Raw genomic sequence first — 7,464 nt, 5'->3', positions numbered from 1 at the left:
AAGGTTCAAGGAATTCTACTCAAACCTGTTCACAGTAACAAAACACAGTGGAGGTATCCATCCTATCCTGGACTTCAAATTCCTTGACAAATTCATTCACAATTCAAAATTCCATATGGAATCTTTTCTGAAATCTATCCAGTTGAAAAAAGTGGGCTAATCCTGAGGTTAATCCTGCTGTTTCTGTCCTGAACAAAAATCCCACTGTACCCTGTGAAGATGTTTCACCGTTTAAAGATTCTGTGGACAGAGAATGTGAGAAGCTCTTTGAAGCTTTCTTTACCCTGGCAGCCCTGCAGCAAGCTCTTGCTGCTATTTCAATATGTAAAACCGCAGCTCAAGTGAGGGGGAAAGGTATTTGGTCCCCTGCTGATTTTGTACGTTTGCCCACTGACAAATGATCAGTCTATATTCTATGTATTCATTAACCACTTACAGACGGGAAGATTTGGCTGCTTAATGACCAAGCTGTTTTTCCAATACGGCGATGCGTCGCTTTAACTGTCAAATTGCACAGTTATGCGACCCAAAAATATTCCCACAAATGGCTTTCTTGATGGTGGTATTTGATCACCTCTGCGTTTTTTTTTTTCTTTTTTTGTGCTATAAAAAAAAAGCGACAATTTAAAAAAAAAACAATATTTTTAACTTTTTGCTATAATATCCCCAAAAATGTTTCTAAACAAAATTCTTCCTTCGTTTAGGCCAATATATATTCTTCTACATATTTTTGGTAAAAAAAAATCGCAATAAGCGTATATTAGTTTGTGCAAAAGTTATAGCATCTACAAACTATAGGAAAGATTTATGGCATTTTTTTTTTTTTACTAGTAATGGCGGTGATTTTTAGCAGTACTGCGACATTGCGGCAGACAGATCGGACAAATTTTTGGGACCATATACAGTGTTCAGTGCTATAAAAATGCACTGATTACTGTGTAACTGTCACTGGCAGGGAAGGGATTAACACTAGGGGGCAATCAAGAGGGTTAAATGTGTGTTCTAACTGTGAGGGGGGATAGGACTGACTAGAGGAGGAGACATATCGTTGTTCCTACTTAGGAACAAACAATATGTCTCTTCTCTCCTGACTCGTGCACGCGATCGCGCCCACCGACCACGCGCATCTGATTCTCCGCCGTGCAGCGGGCGCATGCCTGCTATGGCCCTTAGAGCCGTACCCATGTGGTGATTTGCGGGAACAAACCACTTTGTCGCCGCATATTGGCGTGAGCCGGTCGGCAAGTGGTTAAACACATCACATGTGGAAAGATTTTGTTTCTTCAGAGAAAGGTAACAAACCTGCCTCTTCTGGTGCCCCTAGTTCCCCTGAAGACAGAGCACTTCCACATTCTTTCAGGATTCAACTTCAAAATCTAGGTTCAGCTCTTCATATTGACACAAAACTTTGGCCCCCAAAGGTCCACTAAGTCCTCTCCAAAGCCCTCTTCACAATGAAGGAGCATCCTCACTCTTAAGAGTGAGGAGACTTCTTTTGGCAGTTTGCATCCTCTCTGGACCACAGACATCCCAGGCCGGTGGTTTCAATCAGTGGTCTTCAAAGGTTACAACATATAGTTCAAAACGATACCCCCTCGCCATTTTCTTCTGTCAAATAAACCAAAAACATTCCAAGGACAGTTAGATTGCAAAAGGCCCTGAACCATCTCAAGTCCCAGGTAGTTGTACCAGTGCTTCCTCAGGACAGGTTCAAGGAATTCTAAGCAAGCCTGTTCACAGTACCATAACACAGTGAAGGCATCCTTCCCATCTTGGACTTAAAATCCCTCGACAAATTCCATCACAATTCAAAATTTAATATGGAATCCGCAAAGTCAGCATTTTCCTTTTAAAACAAGAGGGACACATGACATATGTGGGCATCCGTTTAACCTTTTTACCAACCTCATCAGCAATTTTCTATGCTTCGTAGTGGAAGATAACCAGTTTGTCGCACTGCCTTTCAGTCTGTCCTCAGCTCCCAGGGTGTTTATAAAGATTTTGGCCTCCCTGCTTGTCCTTCTCAGAACTCAAGGCATCCAGGCAACAGGCTATCTGGATGACCTTCTCCTGAAGGATGCATCCCCCTTACAACTCTTAGTAAATGTCCAAAAGACAATTCATCTGCTTCAGGCCCTAGAGTATCTAGGTCTAATTCTAGATATGTCTCAGGTAAAAGTTTTTCTTTCAGAAAATCAAGTTCTTTCTTTCTAGGAGCTGATACTCAATATCTGAGGTGCAAAGAAATCCCGCAGTGAGATGTTCTAGGCCTAGGTTGCATTCTTCAAAGCGGTACTTTTTTGCCCAATTTCATTCAACAACTCCTCCCATACAACCGGAAATTTCTTACAACAGAAGCCGAGTCAGGCTGTTGAGGAGTTTCCTAATCCTGGATGGTCCAAGGGAGGAGACCAAACTCCCCATCAACATCTTGAAACTTAGAGCTATGGGGTGGTGCCTCCAGCTTTCAACTACTCTTCTCAAGACACCCAATTTTGGTGCAGTCACACAATGCCACCACAGTGGCATATACAAGGGAGCATCTGCCTGGTTGCCTTGAAGGAAGCAAAGCAAATTATCTTATAAACTAACTGCAGTTCACATCCAAGGAATGGACAGTTGGCAAGTTGATGAGCTCAGCTTGGACAAAGGGGAATGGTCTCATTCAGATGTGTTCAGTCTGATATGCCAAATTTGGTCTCAGATGCTATTGTTATCCCCTGGTCTCAATTCAAGCTAGTGTATGCGCTTTCCATCCCCTGAGCATTATAACTCGCCTACTCCAGAAAATAGAGTGGGAAAGGAAGACCGTTCTTCTTGCACCAAATTAGCCTAGAAGAACTGGATATACAGATGTACTCTGACTTCTTGCAGAAGACCCCTGGCCTCTTTCCAACAGACCAGAGCTGCTCTCCCAAGGCCCCCTCTATTCCACCGTGCTTCATAGTCTGTCTTTAACGGCATGGCTGTTGAAACTTAGGTTCTAAAAGATCCAGCGGTCTCTAGTCTGTGATTCCTACCTTGCTAAAAGCAAGAAAAGCCACATCCGTGAATATATATTTTTTTCTCAGTTTAGGCCAATACGTTTTCTTCTACATATTTTTGGTAAAAAATTAAAATCGCAATAAACGTATAGTGATTGGTCTGCGCAAACGTAATATCGCCTACAAAATAGGGGATAGAATTATGACTTTTTTTTTATTATTATTATTTATTTTTTTACTAGTAATGGTGGCGATCTGTGATTTTTGTCAGCACTGCGATACTACGGCGGACACTTTTGACACATTTTTTGGACCATTCACATTTTTACAGCGAACAGTGCTATAAATATGCACTGATTACTGTATAAATGTGACTGGCAGGGAAGGTGTTAACACTAGGGGGCGAGGAAGGGGTTAATGTGTGCCCTGCTAGGTGATTCTTACTGTGGGGGGAGGGGACTGACTGGGGGAGGTGACCGATTGTTATCCCTATATACAAGGGTCTCCTCTCCTTGACAGGACGTGGATCTCTGTGTTTACACACAGAGATCCATGTCCCTGTCTCTGTGACTGCCGATCACGGGTGCCTGGCGGACATCGCGGCCGCCAGGCACGCGCATCGGCACCTGAGCGACGCGGAGGACGGGCGCTCGCGCGCCTCCCAGTGGCTGGAGGCCGTATATAGACGGCCTCCTGGCAATTAAGAGCCACATTGTGCCTGTAAAAACTTGTTGGGCGGGTGGGAAGTGGTTAAGATATGAAATTTACAATTAAAAATTCCTCCTTTCTAGGTTTCAAAACACATGCCTCATGTCCTTTCCCAGAGCCACTTATGGGCATATTGAAGTGGATATATTCATTTGATAGCTGTAGGTAATGAAATCCTTCCGGTTTTGGTTCTGAGTCACGAGGAATGTCAGCATTAGCAAATGTAATTGGCAAGAACTCTGCACTGTTGGTGTTGATCTCAGTAGTGTTGTCTGTACTAGGGGACTAGGCCATATAACCCTGAACCAAAGTGCTTCTCCAGGAGCCGCCATCTCCTCACAAGGCCGCGCACCTGTCCATTTTAACCAGGCTTCAATTTCAAAAGCCAATTTCATCCCATCTTTTCAATGCAAGGCTTGTCCCACCAAGGCCACCACGTTTTCGCCAAAGCCCTCTTCACAATGAAGGTCTGCCATCACTCCTAAGAGGGGCAGACATCTATTACAGTTTGCCTCTCTATGGGTCAAAGATGCCCAGACCTGCAGGCTCAATTTGTGATTTCAAAAGGGTACAAAACTCTACCACCTCACCACTTTCTTCTTTTAAATCAACCAAAAACTGCCTAAGGACAGTTAGATTTGCAACATGCCCTGAACCACCTCTTGGCCCAGGGAGTCATTGTGCCAGTACTGCCACAAGTCAGGCGCCACACGACATTCAAAGGATTTTGCTCTAACTTGTTTACGGTACAAAAGCCCAGTGGTGGTATTCATCCTATTCTGATGTTAAAATATAACATGTTCCCGCCAAATTTTATTTTTTTTGCATGGAACCTGCAAGTTCAGTGATTGCCTCTGTTTGACAAGAGGAAGCAAAGATGTCTAGCTACAGATTCACCTTTTACTTTGCATTGCCAGTGACAACACTAAAGAAAATACACTTTGCTACACTGTAAAGTAGTGAGTGTACATCTTATATAACAGTGTAAATTTGCTGTCCCCCCAAAATAACACACAGCCATTAAAATACTAAACCTCTGGCAACCAAAGTGAGTACACCCCTAAGTGAAAATTTCCAAATTGGGCCCAATTAGCCATTTCCCCTCTACGTTGTCCTGTGACTCATTAGAGTTACAAGGTCTCAGGTGTGAATGGGGAGCAGGTGTGTTAAATTTGGTATTATCACTCTCGCTCTCTCATGCTGGTCACTGGAAGTTCATCATGGCACCTCATGGCAAAGAACACTGAAGATCTGAAAAAAATAATTGTTGTGCTACATAAAGATGGCCTATGAGAAGATTGGCAAGACCCTGAAACTGAGCTGCAGCACGGTGGCCAAGACCATATAGCGGTTTAAGGACAGGACAGGTTCCACTCAGAACAGGCCTTGCCATGGTCGACCAAAGAAGTAGAGTGCACGTGCTCAGCATCATATCCAGAGGTTATCTTTGGGAAAAAGATGTATAAGTACTGCCATCATTGCTGAAGGGGTGGGGGGTCAGCCTGTCAGTGCTCAGACCATACGCTGCATCAAATTGGTCTGCATGGCTGTGGTCCCAGAAGGAAGCAGAATAAGGACATGGATTTATGGAACCATGTCATGTGGTCCTATGAGACCAAGATAAATGTATTTGGTTCAGATGGTGTCAAGCATGTGTGACAGCAACCAGGTGAGGAGTACAAGGACAAGTGTGTCTTGCCTACTGTCAAGCATGGTGGTGGGAGTGTCATGGTCTGGGGCTGCATGAGTGTTGCTGGCACTGGGGAGCTACAGTTAATTGAGGGAACCATGATTGCCAACATGTACTGTGACATATTGAAGCAGAGCATGAGCCACTCCCTTTAAAGACTGGGCCACAGGGCAGTGTTCCGATATGATAATGACCCCAAACACACCTCCAAGACGACCAATGCCTTGCTAAAGAAACTGAGGGTAAAGGTGATGAACTGGCAAGCATGTCTCCAGATCTAAACCCTATAGAGCATCTGTGGGGCATCCTCAAAAGGAAGGTGGAGGAGCGCAAGGTCTCTAACATCCACCAGCTCCGTGATGTCGTCATGGAGGAGTGGAAGAGGACTCCAGTGGCAACCTGTAAAGCTCTGGTGAACTCCATGCCCAAGAGGGGGCAGTACTGGAAAATAATGCTGGCCACACAAAATATTGACACTTTGGGGAAACTTTGGACGTTTTCTCTTAAGGGTGTACTCACTTTTGTTGCCAGCGGTTAAGACATTAACCACTTCAGCCCCGGAGGATTTGGCTGCCCAATGATCGGGCCATTTTTTGCGATTCGGCACTGCGTCACTTTAACTGACAATTGCGCAGGCGTGCGATGTGGCTCCCAAACAAAATTGACCTCCTTTTTTCCCCACAAATAGAGCTTTCTTTTGGTGGTATTTGATCACCTCTGTGGTTTTTTTTTTTTGTGCTATAAACAATAATATAGTGACAATTTTTACTATAATAAATATCCCCAAAAAGTATATATAAAAAAAAATCCTCAGTTTAGGCCGATACGTATTCTACATATTTTTGGTTAAAAAAATAATTTATTGATCGGTTTGCGTAAAAATTATTAATATTTTTTTTTTTTTACTAGTAATGGCGGCGATCGGCGATTTTTATCGTGACTGCGACATTTTGGCATACACATTGGACACTTTTGATACTATTTTGGGGCCATTCACATTTATACAGCGATCAGTGCTATAAAATTACTGTATAGATGTGACTGGCAGGGAACGGGTTAACCACTAGGGGGCAAGGAAGGTGTTAAGTGTGACCTAGGGATGTGTTCTAACTGTGTGGGGGCTGGGCTACCAGTGACACGACACTGATCGGTGCTCCCGATTACAGGGAGCAGATTATCAGTGTCCTGTCACTAGGCAGAACAGGGAAATGCCTTGTTTACACAGGCATCCCCCTGTTCTGCCTCTCTGTGACCCGATCGCAGGACACCAGCAGACATCAAGTCCGTGGGTCCCACAGTCCCAGGCAGTGCGGCGTGCGCTCGCGTGTGCATTCTTAAAGGGGACGTATCGATACATTCATTTGCCTACCGCTGCCATTCTGCAAACGTATATCGGCGTGCAGTGGTCAGCAAGTGGTTAATGGCTGTGTTTTGAGTTATTTTGAGGGGACAGCAAATTTATACTGTTATGAAAGCTGTACACTCACTACTTTACATTGTGTAATTTCTTCAGCGTTGTCACATGAAAAGATATAATAAAATATTTAAGAAAATGTGAGGGGTGTACTCACTTTTGTGAGATACTGTATTATAACAACTGGAGTTCATTTTTTTAATGGTGCAAAAAAACATTCGCACTTGAATTTCAAAAATTACTATGCACCGCTACATTCTGGCCTTCCTACAATCAAAAATGTTTTTGTCAAGATGTATCTTGTATTAAGTCATCTTTGCACGACACTGTGCTTCTTGGGGAATCTCAGCTTCGTTCACTCTGCTCAGCAAAGCCACCCTTTGAACCTATCAAGGATCTCCCCCCTAGAGTAGTGTTTTTTCAACCTTTTTTTTTAGTCAAGGCACTCTTTAAAATTATGGTCAGCCTCAAGGCACCACATTCTAAAATGTAAAAAACGATTCTTACGCCTTCCGACGAGAAAACTGTGATGAGAGCTTTTGGCCGGTAATCCCAGCTGTGTGTATGCTCCCTCGCAGTTTTTCTTTTTTTTTTTCAAATAACAATTTTATTAGACACAGGGTAACCCCCGAGTCACAGAGGAGACAATACAAAAAAAAAAAAACTTC

This window comes from Rana temporaria, chromosome 1, assembly GCF_905171775.1.
Source record: "Rana temporaria chromosome 1, aRanTem1.1, whole genome shotgun sequence".
In the NCBI taxonomy this organism is placed as follows: Eukaryota; Metazoa; Chordata; class Amphibia; order Anura; family Ranidae; genus Rana; species Rana temporaria.
The sequence above is the reverse complement of the archived record's forward strand: the minus strand, read 5'-3'. Positions refer to the sequence as shown.